Here is an 18,404-nt window from a genome sequence, read left to right as displayed (position 1 = left end):
TGGAACTTGAACTGAAACAATGACTTTTCCTGGATTTTGAGCCTGAGGGCATGCAGACTGGAGCTACTGCAGGATCTCCTGCATCTCAGGCCCCTGGACTCAGACTGGAACTACACTCTTGGCTCTCCTACATGCGGCTGGCTGGCTGCAGATCTTGGGACTTGTTAGTTTCCATGAACATAGGAGCCAATTCCTTATAATAGAACCTCTGTACACACATCCACCCACCACCACTTCCCCAACCACGATTGTTCCTGTTTCTCAGGAGAATCCTGACTGATACAGACAGGGAAGCAGCGTGACTTTGATCAAAGACCCAGAGGAAACTGATGTGGTGAATTGTGGTTCCATTACCAGCTAGCTGTGAAGTTGTTTAAACTTCTTTGTTTTTAAAAGATTTATTTTTTTATTTTAATTTTTTTTCTAAAGATTTTATTTATTTATTCATAAGAGACAGAGAGAGAGAGAGAGAGAGGCAGGCTCCCCGCTGAGCAGGGACCCCGATGCGGGACTCGATCCCAGAACCCTGGGATCATGACCTGAGCCGAAGGCAGATGCTTAACCATCTGAGCCACCCAGGCACCCTAAAAGATTTATTTTATTTATTTATTTTAGAGAGAGAGAGAGAGAGCATGAGCAGGGGGAGGGAAGGGGAAGAGGGAGATAGAGAATCTCAAGCAGATTCCCCGCTGAGTGTGGAGCCCGCAGAGCTCGATCCCACCACCTTGAGATCATGACCTGAGCCAAAATCAAAAGCCAGATGCTTAACCAACTGAGCCACCCAGGCACCCCTTATTTAACCTTTTGCATCTCAATTTTGACATTTGTAAAATGGGGCTAATCATACCTACTTTTTAAAAAGATTTTGACAAGAATAAAGGAGATAATGTTTGTAGAACACCTAACACAGCGCCTGGCCCATAGTTAGATAACTAATAACAGTGACAAAAATGATGATTGCTATGCTTGGAGCGCCTGGGTGGCTCAGTTGGTTAAGCATCTGCCTTTGGCTCAGGTCGTGATCCCAGGGTCCTGGGATGGAGCCCCACATTGGGCTTCCTGTTCAGTGGGGAGTCTGCTTCTCCCTCTCCCTCTCACCCTCCTCCCTGCTCGTTCTCTCTCTCTTAGTCACTCTCTCTCTCTCTCATGAATAAATAAAATCTTTTTTTAAAAGGTGATGATTGTTATGCACCATCCCTTCCTCCACTGAATCAGGGTGAGTCTGCTCTGAATCAATTGTGACCAATAGACTCCTGTAAATGTGCCAGAGTGTGGCTTTTGAGGCCGGTTATAAAAGTCATAGTAGCTTTCTTCTTTTAATTTATTTTTAATTTTAATTTTTTTAGAGAGGGGAGGGGCAGAGGGAGAGGGAGAGAATCTTAAGCAGGGCCCAGCATGGAGCTCGATGCGGGGCTTGATCTCATAACTCTGAGATCATGACCTGAGCTGAAGTCAAGAGTCGGACACTTAACTGACTGAGCCACCCAGGCGCCCCTTTGCGGTGTGGATTTCTGATTCAGGTTTTCCAAATGCTAACTGACCATCCCTGAGGTGTGCACTCTTCATTAGTGTATTTCAAATGTAGACCCACCTCTTCTACAGTAGAGATTAAAAACAGTGGGGCGCCTTCTATCATGTTTCATAATTATATCTCCTTTGTGGTGGGAACAATTAAGATCTAGTCTCTTAGCAACTTTGAAGTTTACATTACAGTGTTGTTGTCAATGATGGCTATGCTGGGCATAGCTTTCAGCTTGCTCTCTCGTGTTGCTTGCTCTGGGGGAGGCCAGCCGCCATGTTGAAAGGACATTCAGGAAGCCCTATGAAGAGCTCCACGTAGAGAAACCAACCTGCCAGCACCACCTTGCCTGCCACGTGAGTGACCTACCATGGAAGTGTATCTTCCAGTCTCCCAACTTCAAGTCTTCCAGAGGAAGCCCCAGACATCATGGAGCTCCATGGCTGCAGAAGTTCTGGTCATTATGTTTGCATTCCAGCCAGCAGGAAGGAGGAAGGGATGAAAAGGGGGTACACAATCTCTATTTCAGGACACTTTTTGGAAATTACATCGGAATTTTCTGCTTCTATCCCATCGGGCACAAAGTAGTCTCACGGTCACATCAGGCTGCAAGAGAGGCAGGGGTGTATAGACTTTGTTTCAACAGCTATGTTTCTGGAGTAATTATCGGGGGAGTCAGAGTTCATACTCCCACATTGTATCAGTAGGAATTAGTCTCAGCTGAGAGTGACTGAAAACCTTAAAAAAAACAGTGGCTTAAACAAGAGAGAAGTCTAGTCACACCAAAGTCTGGAGGAATGCATCCCAAATCAGTATGGTAGCCCTTGTCTCTGAAATGCTCCTGGATCCAGACTCTTTGTCACCTTCCTCTTATCTGTGGTGTGTGTCCTCCATTCTTGAAATCCTCTCGTGGTTCAAGCTGGCTTCTCAAGCTCCAGCCAGGATCGCTACATCATTTGGTGCAAAATGAAAATGCAGGACCCCTTATTCGAAAGATTATTCAGAGTTTCCATACAGCCAGAGGGAAGCATCAGACCCAACACGGGGCCCCTCTGGGTGCACGGGCCACACACCCCTGGAGCCCAATGGTCTCTTGGGCAGCTCGCCTTCTGGAGAAACAAAGCAACACAGCCGCTCCGTACTACTGTTTCTCCCTGGCCAGTATCCATTCTCCCTCCCTTCGATGAAAGCATCGCTTCCACTTACGTCTCACCGTGTGATGAACTATCCTAAAACGTAGCGGCATGAACTGACCAGAATAAGAGCACGCAGACCCTGCCAGGCGGGGATCTGGCGAGGCCTGGAGGGGGCAGCCGGTGCCTGCTCCATGATGGCTGGGACCTTGGCTGGGAAGAGTCAGACAGCTGGGGCTGGAAGGTGCTCTTCCAAGATGGCTTCTTCCCTGGCATGGCGGGCACCTGGGCCCCGGAGCACTGAAGGTCAGGTTCGGCTGTGAGTGTTGATGGACGACCAAGATGGCAGTCTCAGGCTGGAGGGACGTATTGTCGTAACAAAGTGCCACAAACTGGGTGGCTTAAAACAACAGAACTCACACTTCTGGAGGCCAGAAGGCTGAGATCAAGGTGTCGGCCGGGCCGTGCTCCCTCTGAGGCCTCTAGGGGTGGGTCTTTCCTTGTCTCTTCCGGCTTCTGGGGGTCCCAGGCGTTCCTTGGCTTCTAGAAGCATCGTTCCAACCTCTTCTTTTGTCTTTGTGTGGTATTTTCCTTGTCTCTTCACATGCGTTTTCCTTTCTCCCTGTGGGTCTGTGACCAAAATTTCCCTCTTCTTATAAGGACACCAGTCAGATTCAATTAGGGCCCACCCTACACCAGTATAACCTCATCTTAGCTAGCCTTAGTTGCAAGGACTCTATATAAGAGTCCACATTCTGAGGTCATGGGGGTTAGGACTTCAACATATAAGTCCACATTCTGAGGTCATGGGGGTTAGGACTTCAACATATAAGTCCACATTCTGAGGTCATGGGGGTTAGGACTTCAACATATCCTTTTGGGGGACACAATTTAACCCGTAACACAAGATTTCTTACAGGATGACTCAGCCTCTAAGAGCAAGTGTTCCTTCCTCTCCCCTTACCCCCCAAGCGAGACAGGATCTGCATGGCTTTAGAAGTCAGAGAGTATGACTTCTGCTGTCATTTGCAATTGTCAGAAGCCCATCCATCGAGGGCAGGTATCCAAGTCAGCTCGGGCTGCTGTAACAAGATACCACAGATCGGGTGTCTGAAACAACAGAAATTTATTTTCTCACAGTTCTGGAGGCTGGAAGTTCAAGATCGAGATGCTGGCATATTCCGTTCCTGGTGAGGCCTCCCTTTCTGATTTATAGATGGCCACTTCCTTGCTGTGTCCCCACACAGTCTTTCCCTTGTGTGGGCAGAGAAAGAGCTCTCTGATGTCTCTTCCCCTTCTCATAAGGACACCAGTCCTGTAGGATTAGGGCCCCACCCTTATGGCCTCATTCATCCTTAATTATCTCCATAGACACCCTATCTCCAAGCACAGTCACATTGGGGGTTAGGGCTTCAACCTATGAATTTGGGGGGGTACAATTCAGTCCTAACAAAGTGCTGTAGTATAGATATGTATGTCTTTGCTGTTTTTATTTTATTTTTAAAAGATTTTATCTATTTATTTAAGAAAGAGAGAGAGAGAGCACGAATGGGGTCAGAGGCAGAGGGAGAGGGACAAGTTGAGCGAGGAGCCTGCTGGGGGGCTCGATGCAGGGCTCCATGTGGGGCTCGATACCAGGACCCCGGGATCGAGCCCCACATGGAGCCCTGCATCGAGCCCTGAGTCCTAGGCTCAGGTCAGAATTCAGGACTGGTGTCCTTACGAGTTTATATAGGGGTCCCACTGTTTTTAATCTCTACTGTAGAAAAGGAAGAGATGAGGGGCGCCTGGGTGACTCAGTCGGTTAAGCGTCTGACTTTTGGCTTCGGCTCAGGTCATGATCTCAGGGTCGTGAGATCAAGCCCTGTGTTGGGCTCCTTGCTCAGCTGGGGAGTCTGCTGGAGATTCCCTCTCTCCCTCTCCTTCTGCCCCTCCCACCCCTCAAAATAAATAAATGTATCTTAGGAAAAAAGAGGAACAGGAAAGAGGGACTATGCTGGGAAATGTAAACCACACACACACACACACTCACACCGCACATACATATGCGTGCACACGGTCATGATCCCGGGGCCCTGGGATCGAGCCCCACATGGAGCCTTCGGCTCAGGTCATGATCCCGGGGTCCTGGGATCGAGCCCCACATGGAGCCCTGCATCGAGCCCTGAGTCCTAGGCTCAGGTCAGAATTCAGGACTGGTGTCCTTACGAGTTTATATAGGGGTCCCACTGTTTTTAATCTCTACTGTAGAAGAGGTGGGTCTACATTTGAAATACACTAATGAAGAGTGCACACCTCAGGGATGGTCGGTTAGCATTTGGAAAACCTGAATCAGAAATCCACACTGCAAAAGGACGCCTGGGTGGCTCAGTCCGTTAAGCATCTGCCTTCGGCTCAGGTCATGATCCCAGGGTCCTGGGATTGAGCCCTGCATCGGGCTCCCTGCTCAGCTCAGAATCCGCTTGTCTCTCTCCCTCTGCCCCTCCTCCCACTCTCTCTCCCAAATGCATAAATAAATAAAATCTTAAAAAAAAAACACACAAAAGAAATCCACACTGCAAAGACAGCTACCACAAGCACATCAACTATCTAAATCTATATCAAAGGGTTCACCAATTAGCATTTAAATATGTTGGAAGTAAGTTTTCAGTGATAAGACAAGCGATGCTCAAGACATGGGATGGGCTAGAAATATACTAGCACCTCTGCTGTTGCCTGAATGGGGTGGGGGTGGGGGGTCTATGAATCTGACAAGCCCAGAGACCAAGCACCCTTGGGTATGGCAACCCAGGCCACAGACTTTGTTTGCTCCCGTGGCCGGCCACCCAACAGAGGACATTGTGCCTGTTCTAACCAGAGGGTTAGTTGAATCCTGCTCCCTAAATATTGTCATTTCTATACTCAGTGTGCCTTTCAGCCAACATACTTGTAGGTATGCCCAAGGGCAGACACCTGGCTCTTCACTGGGTGACAAGAGCAGATTGCGTAACTGGTTTTGTGCCTGTTTGTAATAAACGATTTTATGTGCAATTTCTGATTCAGTCGGAGGCTGGTTATGAGTTTTTTTTGTTTTTTTTGTTTTTTTTAATGACATTGAACAGGACACCTGGTAGTGAGGTTGTGAGACACGGGACCAATAGCCTTTACTTTGTTCTGGGTCGGGGCTCTTAAGCTGAGGTTCAAGGATAAAATTCACAGGGTTTGTGAATTTGATGCAGGAAGACATGACATCTTCATTTTCACTCACTTCTAACTGAAATTTATCATTTCCTTCAATTATGATCGTAAGCAACAAACCTCAGTAGTATTCGCGGTACCTGCGGCTGTCACCAATTAAAATCATGTTCCCATTGTTGCAGAGATCTTGAAATATCATTTATGTTCATCAGCGCTATGAAATGATGATAGTTATTAGATCTGCCACAGGAACTTGTTACTTAATGATTTACTAAAGAAGCACGTAAATATCTATATCACAAATTTGTTGTAATAATTTGATAATGATTTAAATGCTGTTGGTTTCCTTTGCAATCTGCCATATTTATTTACGTTTAAGGACCTCTGTTCTGGCAGCTTCTGCTGTTCGTCAGATAGTCCCAATATACGATGTACACTCAAGGCCAGGCTTGTCATTAAAACGGCAGTGATTGGAAACTCGTGTTTCAAATTGTCTCTTGATATTTTCAATTTGAGGGCCGACTTCATCTCAGATCTGATTAGATTATGGTTGTTTTGGCCTCCTGATGTGGCTGACAAAGAGCTTGTACTAGAAGAAACATCTGCTCTGCCTCCATCTTGTTCGGGCGTGCTTGTATTATTAGTATTATTTTTAACACACGGTTTCTTTGCAGGAATCTTTTTAAGCCCTATGGCTCATTTGGGAGTTAAGTTAAAAAACTAGGTCATATGATCGGTAAATCCACATCACTAGGCACCTGTAAGCTGCCAGGCGTCACAATATTCTGCCAGTGGAGGAGAAAGCTGGCTTCTCGCTTTTCTCCTGGTCTCGCAGGGCCACGGGGGGCCAGCATTCACCGTGGCACTGGCCAGGGAAGGGCATTCGCCAGGGGCAATCTGCCCAGGAAACACAGAGACCAGTCACATTGATTTGAATCTGCAAATAATAAAGAAATTAATCTCCCTTAATATTGACATTAGGACTTTACGTATATTTTTTATCCTAAAAAAATAAAAGAGAAATTGAAGTTGTCAACGCGGGAGTGTTGAAGACCACCACTCAACAGCATAAGCCTTTGGTATTAGCATTTTTGGGCAGTCACATGACACAGTCAATTCATGGGGCATTTCCTAAAGCCCCTAAGTCATATTTATCCACGCACTTATTTTGTTCATTCCTTCATTTGTTCGTTCATTCAACAGGTATTTATTAAGTACTGCTTCATGAGAGATTCTGCTGGGTGCTCGGATCCAACGATGAATTATCTACATTCTCCACCCTCCTTTGGCCCACAAACCAAGGGGAGATAGGCAGTGAAGAGTGCTGGGCCCCTGAAGGAAGGCTGCCTGCATAGGTGGATAGAGCACAAGGGCTGGGGGCTCGGTCTGGAAGTGACCCCTGGTCTGGCTGCAGGAGATGTGTGGGGGGTGGGGTAGGGAGCTTGGAGAGGGTCTGCCAGACTCCCAGAGGAATCACAGCGGGTGTTGGAGCAGTCTTCATCATGGCTGGCGGGCCTGGGAATGAGTGACTGCAGTAGCCTGGGGCCCGGAGCCTCGTCCTCCTTGGAAAGACTCTTGATTAAATCATGGGGCCGTGGAATGGATTTCTGTGGGGGGGTGCCTAGGCAAGACTCATTATTTATTTCAACCTGTTGAGATACTTTCCCATCGTGATTAGTCCTACATTTTGTACCATGAAAATTGTAGAATGGGACCGCCGTAGTTCATGTGAATGACTAAAGGCAGCCAACTGCACCACAGGGAAATGTGTAAGGTGACAGACGCTTATCTGCGCTGCCGCTCTGGGGGTGGGGCAGGGGAGAGAACAGCTGAACCGCTTGCTCTCCATGTTGGTGTCATTTTGACTTAAAAAAAAAAGATTTTATTTATTTTTTTGAGAGAGAAAGAGAACAAGCTAGCGAGCGCACAGGGGGAGAAGGAGAAACAGACTCCCCGCGGAGCAGGGAGCCCGATGTGGGGGCTCGATCCCAGGACCCTGGGATCATGACCTGAGCTGAAGGCAGACGCTTAACTGACTGAGCCACCCAGGCGCCTCTCATTCTGACTTTAAATAAACCCCCGAAAGAGATACCATCCGAGTGAAAAATCCCTCGTCGTAAAACATATCAGGCCATACTCCGATGTAACGGTAAGATACTTCCCTCTAAAAAATGAAAAAGGAATCTGTGTCATCTAATTATACCCTAGCGCGTTCTCCTTCCATAAAACAATGACCATTGCCAATCACCAGTTTCTCGTCTACCCCTGACAGCGCCTGGACCCTGACATTTGGAATTTCACACTGGGGAGACTCTGAGATCATTTGATGATGGGGAGTTTGAACTTTGATGATTCTTTTCCCTTTTTAGTATGATAAAATTGGCCTAGATATTTTTGCCTTTCCAAATGTGCATGGGGATGTGGCTTGCTGGTGGAGGAAGGCAAGAGGCGGGAGCCGGGCCTTTTCATCTTTGCACGGAAAATCAGAATTCAGGCCAGGCTGTAGTCACTGAGCTGTCTTACCACCTTCTGGCCGCCTCGGTTTAAGGAGGTGGCTATAGCCCAAACCCTCCCCATTTAGTAGATTTCTCACTGTGTCCAAGCACCTCAAGGCCCTCTTGTTGGCCGTGGCTTAGCAGGACGCTTATGAGCAGTGTTGCCTAGAGTGGTCACTCCTTGTGATTAGGGCTCAGCTGTCACCCTGTGGTCTCCTTCTCTCATTTTGGAGAATTTCTCTGCCTCTATCTTGGGTGGCACCCCCGGTTTCCTGGATTCCACATCTCCTCTTTCATGACTTTTTCCAACATTTTGGTGGCTCATCTCCTCTAGCAGCATTCTGAGGAAGGATGCATGGGCAGCAACGTTTTGAGATGCTGCACCTCAGAGAAGTAAGCTCACACTTAACTGATAGTTTGGCTGGATATAGAATTCTAAGTTGGATCATTTCCCCTGAGAATTTTGAAAAGCAGTTTTCTCTTTTCTCCCAAATGGCAGGGTTGCTATGGAGAAGTCTAGGGCCATTCTGACTCTCAATCCTTGTGTATAATATGCATTTTCTCTTTAGAAGGCTTTAGGGTCTTGGGGCACCTGGGTGGCTCAGTCTTTTAAGTGTCTGCTTTTGGCTCAGGTCATGATCCCAGGGTCCTCAGGCTCCCTGCTGAGCGGGGAGTCTGCTTCTTCCTCTTCCTCTGCCCCTCTCCCCCGCTCATGTTCTCTCTCTCTCTCTCAAATAAGTAAATAAAATCTTAAAAATTTTCTTTATTTATTAGACAGAGAGAGAGAGCAGGAGCAGGGGGAGTGGCAGGCAGAGGGAGAGGGAGAAGCAATCTTCCTGTGGAGCAGGAAGCCCAATGCAGGGCTCGATCCTGAGACTCTGGGATCATGATCTGAGCCAAAGGCAGTTGAACCACCCAGGTGTCACTCCTGAATGCTTATCTTTAATGCTATTCAATAATGTCTCTTCTGAGACATTATCAATAAGTAGACGTGTGCATGCATATGTATGTGTGGTGTGAGTGTGTGTGTGTGTGTGTGTGGTTTACATTTCCCAGCATAGTCCCTCTTTCCTGTTCCTTTTTTTTCCTAAGATACATTTATTTATTTTGAGGGGTGGGAGGGGCAGAAGGAGAGGGAGAGAGGGAATCTCCAGCAGACTCCCCAGCTGAGCAAGGAGCCCAACGCAGGGCTTGATCTCACGACCCTGAGATCATGACCTGAGCCGAAGCCAAAAGTCAGACGCTTAACCGACTGAGTCACCCAGGCGCCCCTCATCTGTTCTTTTGGTCTCGGTCGCTCATGTTAGAGGTTTTCCTTAGATGTGTGGTGATCTCCAGTTACATGTCCACATTTACAGCAGGACACTAAAAAGCTGCTAGGACCCTCTGTGTGTGTGCATGTGGCCTGCCAACTGCAGACGTCACTCTTTTTTTTTCATTTTTTAAAAAGACTTATGTATTTATTTATTTGTCAGAGAGAGAGAGAGAGCGTGCACACAAGCAGGGGGAGTGGGAGAGGGAGAAGCAGGCTCTCCACTGAGCAGGGAGCCCGACGCGGGACTCGATCCCAGGACCCCGGGATCATGACCGGAGCCGAAGGCAGATTCTTAACCGACTGAGCCACCCGGGGGTCCCAGCCGACTTCACTCTAGGGCACACCAGTTTTCAAAGTATGGTCCCCAGGCCAGCAGTGGCAGCATTACCTAGGAACTTCTAAGTAATGCACATTCTTAGGCCCCACTCTAGATTTATTGGATTCAAAACCCTGGCTGTCTGCGTTTTAACAAACCCTCCAGGGGATTCTGGTGCAGACTAAAGTTTGAGAACTACTGTTGTGTGGTGATCTGGCTAGGCTATTTAAGTGGGAAATCTCTGGTGACAATATTGAATCTCCTTCCGAGAGGGTGTCTAAGCCTGAATGTCAAGTTTCTAGGAGTTGCGTGAGCAGAAGAGCTTGGCGGGGGGCATGATATTCATAAGAAAACTTACACCTAGGGGTGCCTGGGTGGCTCAGTTGGTGAAGCGTCTGCCTTCAGCTCAGATCATGATCCCGGGGTCCTGGGATCGAGCCCCACGTTGGGCTCCCTGCTCAGAGGGGAGCCTGCTTCTCCCTCTGCCTCTGCCCACCCACCCCCTCCTACTCGTGTGTGCTCTGTCTTTCAAATAAATAAAATCTTTAAAAAAAAAAAAAGAAAACTTACACCTAATCTTTCTGTTTTCATTTGGCCATCCTACTTTCAACTGTGCCTGGTATCTCTGGCCAAAGGCCCTTTCCTTGGAGGCGCCTGGGTGGCTCAGTCGGTTAAGCGTCTCCCTTCGGCTCAGGTGATGATTCCAGGGTCCTGGGATCGAGCCCCGCATCGGGCTCCCTGCTCAGCGGGGAGCCTGCTTCTGCCCCTCCCCCCTGCTCATGCTCTCTCTCTCCCCACCCCGTGTCTTAAATAAATAAATCTTTAAAATAAAAAACAAAAACCGAAGTCCCTTTCCTTGAACGCTGTGCAGATAATAAAGGTCCAGTCGTCTACTTGCAGTGGGTGGTGGTGAAGGGACAATTACTTAGGTGTACAGAGCAGGGGAAGGCACCCGAATACCTGACTGCTTCTAGAAAGGACTTTCAATTGATCGGTTCCACCTCCACTTCCAGAAGCACCTGGTGTGGCCCCTTCTGGGTCTTTGGAGGGGAGTGAAGTTCTGGTAGTTCCTCAGCCTTTCTGCCTTCCAGTTGAGGGATGGGCTTTCTCTGTCCTGCTATAAGTCAGTCACCAAACAACCCTCCACTTTCCAGCTTCCAAGCTCTTGGCTATTTTCCCCTGTCCTGTTTTCTTTAGACTTGCAGGCAAATGCCTTTTTAAATATCCCTTTACTATCATTTTCATGAAGTTTTGGAAGGAAGCAAAGGAATGAACGTATGTGTGCAATCTTCCGTCTGTAACCAGACATACCATGATTTTCGAGGAGTGCTCCCTTTGGGGATGAGAACAGCTCCCCGCTGCTGCTACTGTAATCCGTGGCAAGCCTGGGGCCCTGGCTGTGTTTTGGCCTCTCTGGGCCCCCTGGGTAAAAGGGAAAGGGGATCCAGGGCCTACCGTTATTTTGGCAGAGTAACCTGAAAATATGGCTTCCATCCCTTGCTCGGGAGCCAGCCATGGCTCCTCACTGCCCACCGCCTGCAGGGTTTATGCCTCCGGGGGGGCGTGCAAAGCTTGCCTTCTCTGGGCTTCATTCAGCTTGCCTGGCACACCCCTCTGCTCTCTCCTCCCTTCTCCTGACCAAAGACATCGGCTCTCTTGCCCCCCTGCCTGTCCTCTCACACCTAGAAGGACTCCTCTCTGCCCTTTGCCTTCGCAAATCCCCCCAAGTCCAGCTGAGGTGCCCTGTCTCCCTTTAGGCAGCCTCTGTGTGCTTTAGCTTCTCTCCCTTCTCTGACCTCACACACTCAATGTCAGCATCACGCAACTTAGCTCGACGGTGTCAACTACACAAGTACAAGGGCTAGTTCCTGTCCACCTTCTGGGCCCCACATCGTGCCAGAAACACTGGGTATTAAGTATATATGTCTTGACTGATGGGTGAGGACCTACTGTACTCTTCTGTTCTTTAGTACTCATATATTAATACATGACACAGACTATATATATATATATATATTTTTAAAGATTTTATTTATTTATTTGACAGAGCAGGAACACAAGCAGGGGATTGGGAGAGGGAGAAGCAGGCTTCCCGCCGAGCAGGGAGCCTGATGTGGGGCTCGATCCCAGGACCCTGGGATCATGACCTGAGCCGAAGGCAGATGCTTAACTGACTGAGCCACCCAGGCGCCCCACATTTAACCATTTTGAAATGAACAATTCAGTGGCATTTAGCACATTCACAGTCTTGTGCAACCATCACTTCTATTGATTTCAACACATTTTTATCGTCCCTAAATAAAACTCTGTACCCACCAGTTACTCCCTATTCCCTCCTCCTCCCAGCCCCTGACAATCACCACTCTGCCTAATCCAACTTAAGAAAAAATTAACTACAGTGCCTGGCTGGCTCAGTCGTTAAGCGTCTGCCTTCAGCTCCGGTCATGATCCCGGAGTCCTGGAATCGAGCCCCGCGTCGGGCTCCCTGCTCGGCGGGAAGCCAGCTTCTCCCTCTGACCTTCCCTTCTGGCTATCTCTGTCTCTCTCAAATAAAATCTTAAAAAAAAAAAATTTGACTAATTTTTTCATTGTAAAATATACATAACATAAAATGTATCATTTTAACCATTTTTAGGTATACACCTCAGTGGCATTAAGCACATTCACATTGTCATGCCATCCTCACCACCATCCACCTCCAAAACGTTTGCATCTTCCCAAACAGAAACTGTGTCCATTAAACACTAAGTCCCCATCCCCCCTGCCACCAGCCACCACCATTCTACTTTGTCTCTGTGAACCTGACTACTCTAGGAACTTCATATAAATGGAATTATACAATATTTGTCCTTTTGCAACTGGCTTATTTCATATTATTTGCATAATATCCTCAAGGTTCAGCCATGTAGCATGACAGAATTTCACTCCTTTTCAAGATCAAATGATACTGTATCCACAGTTTGTTTATTCATTCATCTTTCTGTGGACACTTGGGTCCTTTCCACCTTCTGGCTATTGTGAATAGAGCTGTAATGAACATGGGGGTGCTGTATCTGTTTGAACCATTGCTCTTAATCCACTTTTAACATAGTTACAACGGTACCCGGCTCAGTTTGGAGTTCTGATATTTCGTTTAACAATGTATCACGCCTGCCTTTCTCCATGTTGCCACATGGTCTTTACAATCTTCCTTCTCAATAGCTGCATATAGTCCGTCTAAGTAACTCCATTTTCACGCAGAGATGCAGTGCCAGCTTAGACAAGTTTTTACAAGCCTCCCCATCCGTGTCTTTGGAAGGCTTGGAGCGGGACGCATTTGGAAAATGCTCCCTGGGAGATCAGTCTGAGCCTGGAGCCGGCATCCCCTTCGCCTCTCACCGCCCCCTCCCTTTTCCCCTCCCCCCATCAAAGCTTCAGGAAACAAAAGGAGACATCCAACTCCTGAAAACAGACAACAAGCTGAAAGACATGAGAGGAGTCTCTCTGATGTTCTATACTGAAGATGGTGGGGGGCGGGGGTGGAAAGAGGCGAGAAGCAAAGCAGACCAGCATTCCGGTGCGTTTGCTTTCAGCCTCAGTGCGCAGCTGCGAGCCGAGCGGGTGCCGGCCGTGTGCCTGGTCCTCGCTACCCCCACCTTCACCTGCATCCTTCATCCTTCGTGCGCATCCTTTGGTGACCCTCACAATGTACCGGAACGCCACCTCCCCTACTTGCCTTGGCCCCTGTCAAATGCCGTAAGCAGCACTCGTGCTCCTTCCACGCCCGAGGGGGGAGCAACAGAGGAGAAAACAGCTTTCCATGACCCAGGGACCTGCTGTTGACAGCCCTGGGTGCCTGGTAGGGAAAGTAAGTGTTTTGTTTGGCTTTGTTTTGTTCGCAGAGCCTCCTCTCCCAGCCCTGTTCACCTTTACAGCATCACTTGAAGCAACAAAGCCGCTTAATTACGCTGCCTTTGAAAACTTTGAACTAGACAGGCTGGATTCCTTGTGTTAAAATCCTTTCCCTCCTGTAAGGGCTGAAAGGAGCTTCCCTGCTCAGCCTCATTTTAAAACCCTCACACCAAGCATGGAAAATTCTATAAATACCAAATGCAAACCTGGAGTTTAACCTTTAATTATTCTAGCCTCCAGCTCAACCTCCTGATTCCACCATTTTCTTTCTGCACATACGTCCTCTTTAAACTCTGTTTGGAGCATGATCAACATTAATAATAATAATAAAATCTCCTTGGGAAGCTTTCAGAGCCATCAGAAAATGAATAGGAATCGTAGACGTGGGGGTGATCTTTGGAGAAACACTCATCTGGCCGCCTGTTTCGTCGCATTGATGCTAGAGGTCTGTATCGGTTTGACTGTCTGAAATCATTGCCATGCCCCCCAAAGCAAGTAGAACCTCTACACAGACTTGGCTTCATTTTCTCCCAGGTGGCGTCCTGGATGCATTTGTTCTGAAGACCTCCATTCTGGTTATGTGCATAATAAGCCACCTCCAAAATTAGTGGCTCAAAACAACAAATTGTTTAGTTTGCTTTCAAATCTGCAGTCTGGGCAAGGCCAGTGGGGACAGCTTGTCTCTGCTCTGCACGGTGTCCCTGGGGTGGCTTGACTGCTGGGGCCTGGGGTCATCTGAAGGCTCTCGCTCACACATCTAGTGCTGGTGCTGGCTGGCTGGGGTTGTCCACTGTGGCCTCGCCACGTGGCTTCCTGGCTTCCTTGAAGCTAGGTTCGAAGTGGCCTGAGGACACATAGCAGTTTGAGGACTGAGCCTCAGATGTCCCCTAGCTTCGCTTCCGTCGGTTGGGTGAGGCAGTCATGAAGGCCTGGCCGGGTTCAAGGGAAGGGGGCGTAGACTCCATCACCGGAAGCGTCCTCATCACTGGAATGTCATTATCACCTTGAAGAAGACCCTGTGGAATGGGAGATACTGTGGTGGCTATATTCATCTGCTGGGGCCGCCATAACAAAATCCCACGTGGTGGGGGGCGGCTTAAGCAACAGAAATTTATTTTTTCACGGGTCTGGAGGCTAAAATTTCAGATCCAGGTGTCAGCAGGGTTGGTTTCTCCTGAGGCTTCTCTCTCCTTGCCCCTACCACCCCCCCACCCCCATCTCCTTGCATGATCCTCTCTGTGGGCAGATCCCCGGAGCGGCTTCCTCTTTTTATATGGATACGAGTCTTAATGGATTAGGGCCCCACCCCATGATCTCATTTAACCTTAATTACCTCCTTATAGGCCCTATCTCTGAATACAGCCACACTGTAGATTAAGGCTTCAACCTATGAATTTCAGGGTCGGTGGGGGAAACTACTCAGTCCTCAGCAGGGGCTGTCGTTGGAAAATACAATCTGCTACAGGCCCTTAGCCGTTTCTCTCTCTCTCTGAGCCTCCGAGCCTGAAACTATCCTTCTCAAATGATAAATGGGTTAAAAGGACAGCGTTGAGGTTGACCTACAGGTGGCGCTTGGGAGACGCTATCTGGTGAAGGCCTTTCCTTTCATGAACCGGGCCCAGCGGACCATCCTGGGGTCCAGAAACGTTTGAGGACTAGCAGCATGTTCCTCACTTTGAAACTAGCTGGGCCAAAGAGCAACTGCAGACCCTCTGGCAATCCATTCAAATCTGGCCCCCGGTGGTGGTTTCGTATTGTGTCACCTTGGCCAGGCTGGAGCGATGTTTCCCCCAAATTCCCTTCCTCTTGCGGTTCCGGATGAGAGCTGGTGAGAAGAGAAATTTGCACCGCATATGGAAGATGGAGGAGAAGCAGCTACTACTCCTCTCTGGTCATCGCGGTTAGATGCAGTGAATGACAGAAGGTGCCAGAAGGTGCCAGCTTGCCCTTATTCTCTCCTGCCGTGCACGCAATTCTGCTTCTTGACTGCTGACCCTGCTGAGCCACCCCCGTGCCATGCCAGGCCCACCACCCAACGTACAGACACATCTTCCATGGGCTTCTCCTCAAGCTCTCCTTCATGGCCGCGCTCTGGCAGCCTAGCGACTCTCCTCCAACCCTCCAACTTCCCCTTCAGACCCTTCCTTTCCCAGACTCCACCACGGTCGGGAGGTCCTGCTCCATTACGAAGCCCTTACTCCACACCCCCGCTCAGTGACTACACCCAGAACAAGGTTTGCACAGTGGAGGGAGAAGAACCCAGTGGGTTCAGAGCAGAGTTTCTGGTTTAGAGTGGGGCTTGAATGGCGGTGTCACAGTTGGGGCAGGCCAACAGAGATGTCCCTTTTAGGCCTCTGCAAAGCTAGGAGGAGCCTGTGGGCCGGGAGCAGGGCCTTTGATCCCTCCGTGAGGGCCCCGGGCCCCAGGCTCCCCGCTACTGCAGAGCACTTCCCCTCCTGGCTCTGGATGGGGCTCATTAGGCCTGACACCAAGGTGTGTCATCCCTTTTTCCATGACATCATCTCTCCCCCAGGCTTCAGAAACAGTGTGAGTGCAACACAACACTGGAGAGCCCATGGGTCTACGCTCTGTGCTTCGGGGGGACAGGCCTTCCCCGTGTTCAACGATAGCACCATCATAATTCTACAACGTTGAACACAAATTAACTCACTCAACAAGTTAATAAATCAGTTCGATATGGTGAGCTGACCTCCTGTTTTCTTTTTAAAAGATTGTATTTTTAAGTGATCTCTTACACCCAGTGTGGGACTCAAACTCACGACCCTGAGATCAAGAGTTGCACGCTTTCCTGACTGAGCCAGCCAGGCGCCCCTTTTCTTTCCTTTCTTTTCTTTTCTTTTTTGTGAGCTGACTTTCAAGTGACTTTCAAATGGTCTCAACCCCAACAGTGAAACATTTTTAGCACCCTTCCCCACTATATGTTTATTTACTTATAACTTACAGTCATGTGCTAATGCTTTTTGCTAAGATCATAAGGCCATATGCCTATGTGTGAGGTCCATTATTAACAATAGAAGTCAAAAAGCCATATTTCAAATTATCTCCGTAAGTGTGAAAATTTTAAAACGAACTAGCTCTCAAAGTAGGAGAACTGTGAGCTCTGCCAGTTTCTTCGTAGCTTATGCTTCCTTTTACAGGACTATCTTCAAGCCACGGTTTCCTTAGAGGAACCGTTTCAAGCCCCTTGCCCATTTGGTGATGATTAGTTTGGTTAGAGCGACATAATGCGATCTGTAAATTCACTCAACATGGCACTCATAATAGGCCATTTGCTGAAGGTGAAAAACCATTTGAGGCAGATGCTGTCCAAGTTATGGGACTGCCACTCTCCCTCAGCATTCTTCACCTGTCACGCTGGATGCTGAGTGGTGACAAACAGCCCAAACAAGGCCGCAGGGTCAATCTGCATGTTGCATATTGGTCATTGTAATCGTCAGCTCTTGCCGCAATAATGCTGTGGAACAAACACTCCGAAACTCAGTGGCTTACAATAACAGGCATTTATTTTTCTTGCTCATGGTCCTGCAGGGTTGTGGGGGGTTGATTGATCTTGGCTGGGCTTGGCTATTTCAGGCTGCGGGTTGGCCGGGAGTGGTTCCAGGTCACAGGGGTTTTTTTGGGGGGGGGGGGTTGTTTGTTTGTTTGAGGCAGTTGACATCTTTATTGCTTTGGAGGTGGGGGGCTGGTGCTCAGGAGCTCTTGGTGGGGCAGTCCGCTTCCTCTTCACCATCACGGGCTTCTGACCGTGCAGGATGGCTCTGGTTGTGCGAATGGCAGCCACGCACAGATCTGGGCGGTACTTGTTCTTGCAGATCATGTGCCTGATGCTGCCGAGGGTGGCCCGGGCATTCTGGTTCACGGTGGTCCGCAAGTAGGAGGTGATGGGTTTTCACTGGCGGGATCTCTGCTTCATGACCACCACTATACATTTGCTGTCAGGTCCTGGCTCCATGCCCAGAGTCCAGTGGTGCATCAGCCCGTTGTAGTGGAAGGACTTGTTTGCCTTCAGATTATTGGGGTCGGTGTTGTATGTCTGCCTGTTCCTCTCCATCAGGAAGCTAGAGCAGTTCTGCCTGACCATCCATTGCAGGTGGACGGACATGGCAGCAGCTCCTCTCGCTCTGACAGTTGGAGATGGAAAGAGCTCCAGGTCACAGATTTTGTGCAGGTCTGGAGCCCTGGCTGATGTGACTACAGCCACCTGGGACCTGTTCTTGTCCTAGTGATGGCAGAAGCTCAAGAGGGCAAACCATACCATGCAACACATTTAAAGTGTCGGCTCACGTGCCACATCTGGTAACTATCTTGCTCAAGCCCAACTTCCCAGGGGTGGGGGGAGTATATTTCACCCACAGTGGGAGGCACTGCAAAGTCACGTGGTAATCAGTGCTGCTTCTACTACAGGTGAGGGATGAATTAGGATCAATAAGCCAAACTACCGGGGGCCCCTGGGGAGCTCAGTCGGTTAAGCATCCGACTCTTGACTTTGGCTCAGGTCATGATAATCTGGGTCCTGCAGTCGAGCCCTGTGTCAGGC

At 48.8% G+C, this 18,404-nt stretch overlaps 1 pseudogene; it reads right to left on the bottom strand.

Moving 5' to 3' along the window:
* Window positions 1-17,300: 17,300 nt before the first annotated feature.
* On the bottom strand, window positions 17,301-17,969 carry LOC110572959 (annotated as a pseudogene).
* Between the last annotated feature and the right edge of the window lie 435 nt (window positions 17,970-18,404).

Source organism: Neomonachus schauinslandi, chromosome X (assembly GCF_002201575.2).
Source record: "Neomonachus schauinslandi chromosome X, ASM220157v2, whole genome shotgun sequence".
Taxonomy (NCBI): Eukaryota; Metazoa; Chordata; class Mammalia; order Carnivora; family Phocidae; genus Neomonachus; species Neomonachus schauinslandi.
Note: the sequence above shows the minus strand (reverse complement) of the source record. Positions and strands in the feature narration are given on the sequence as shown.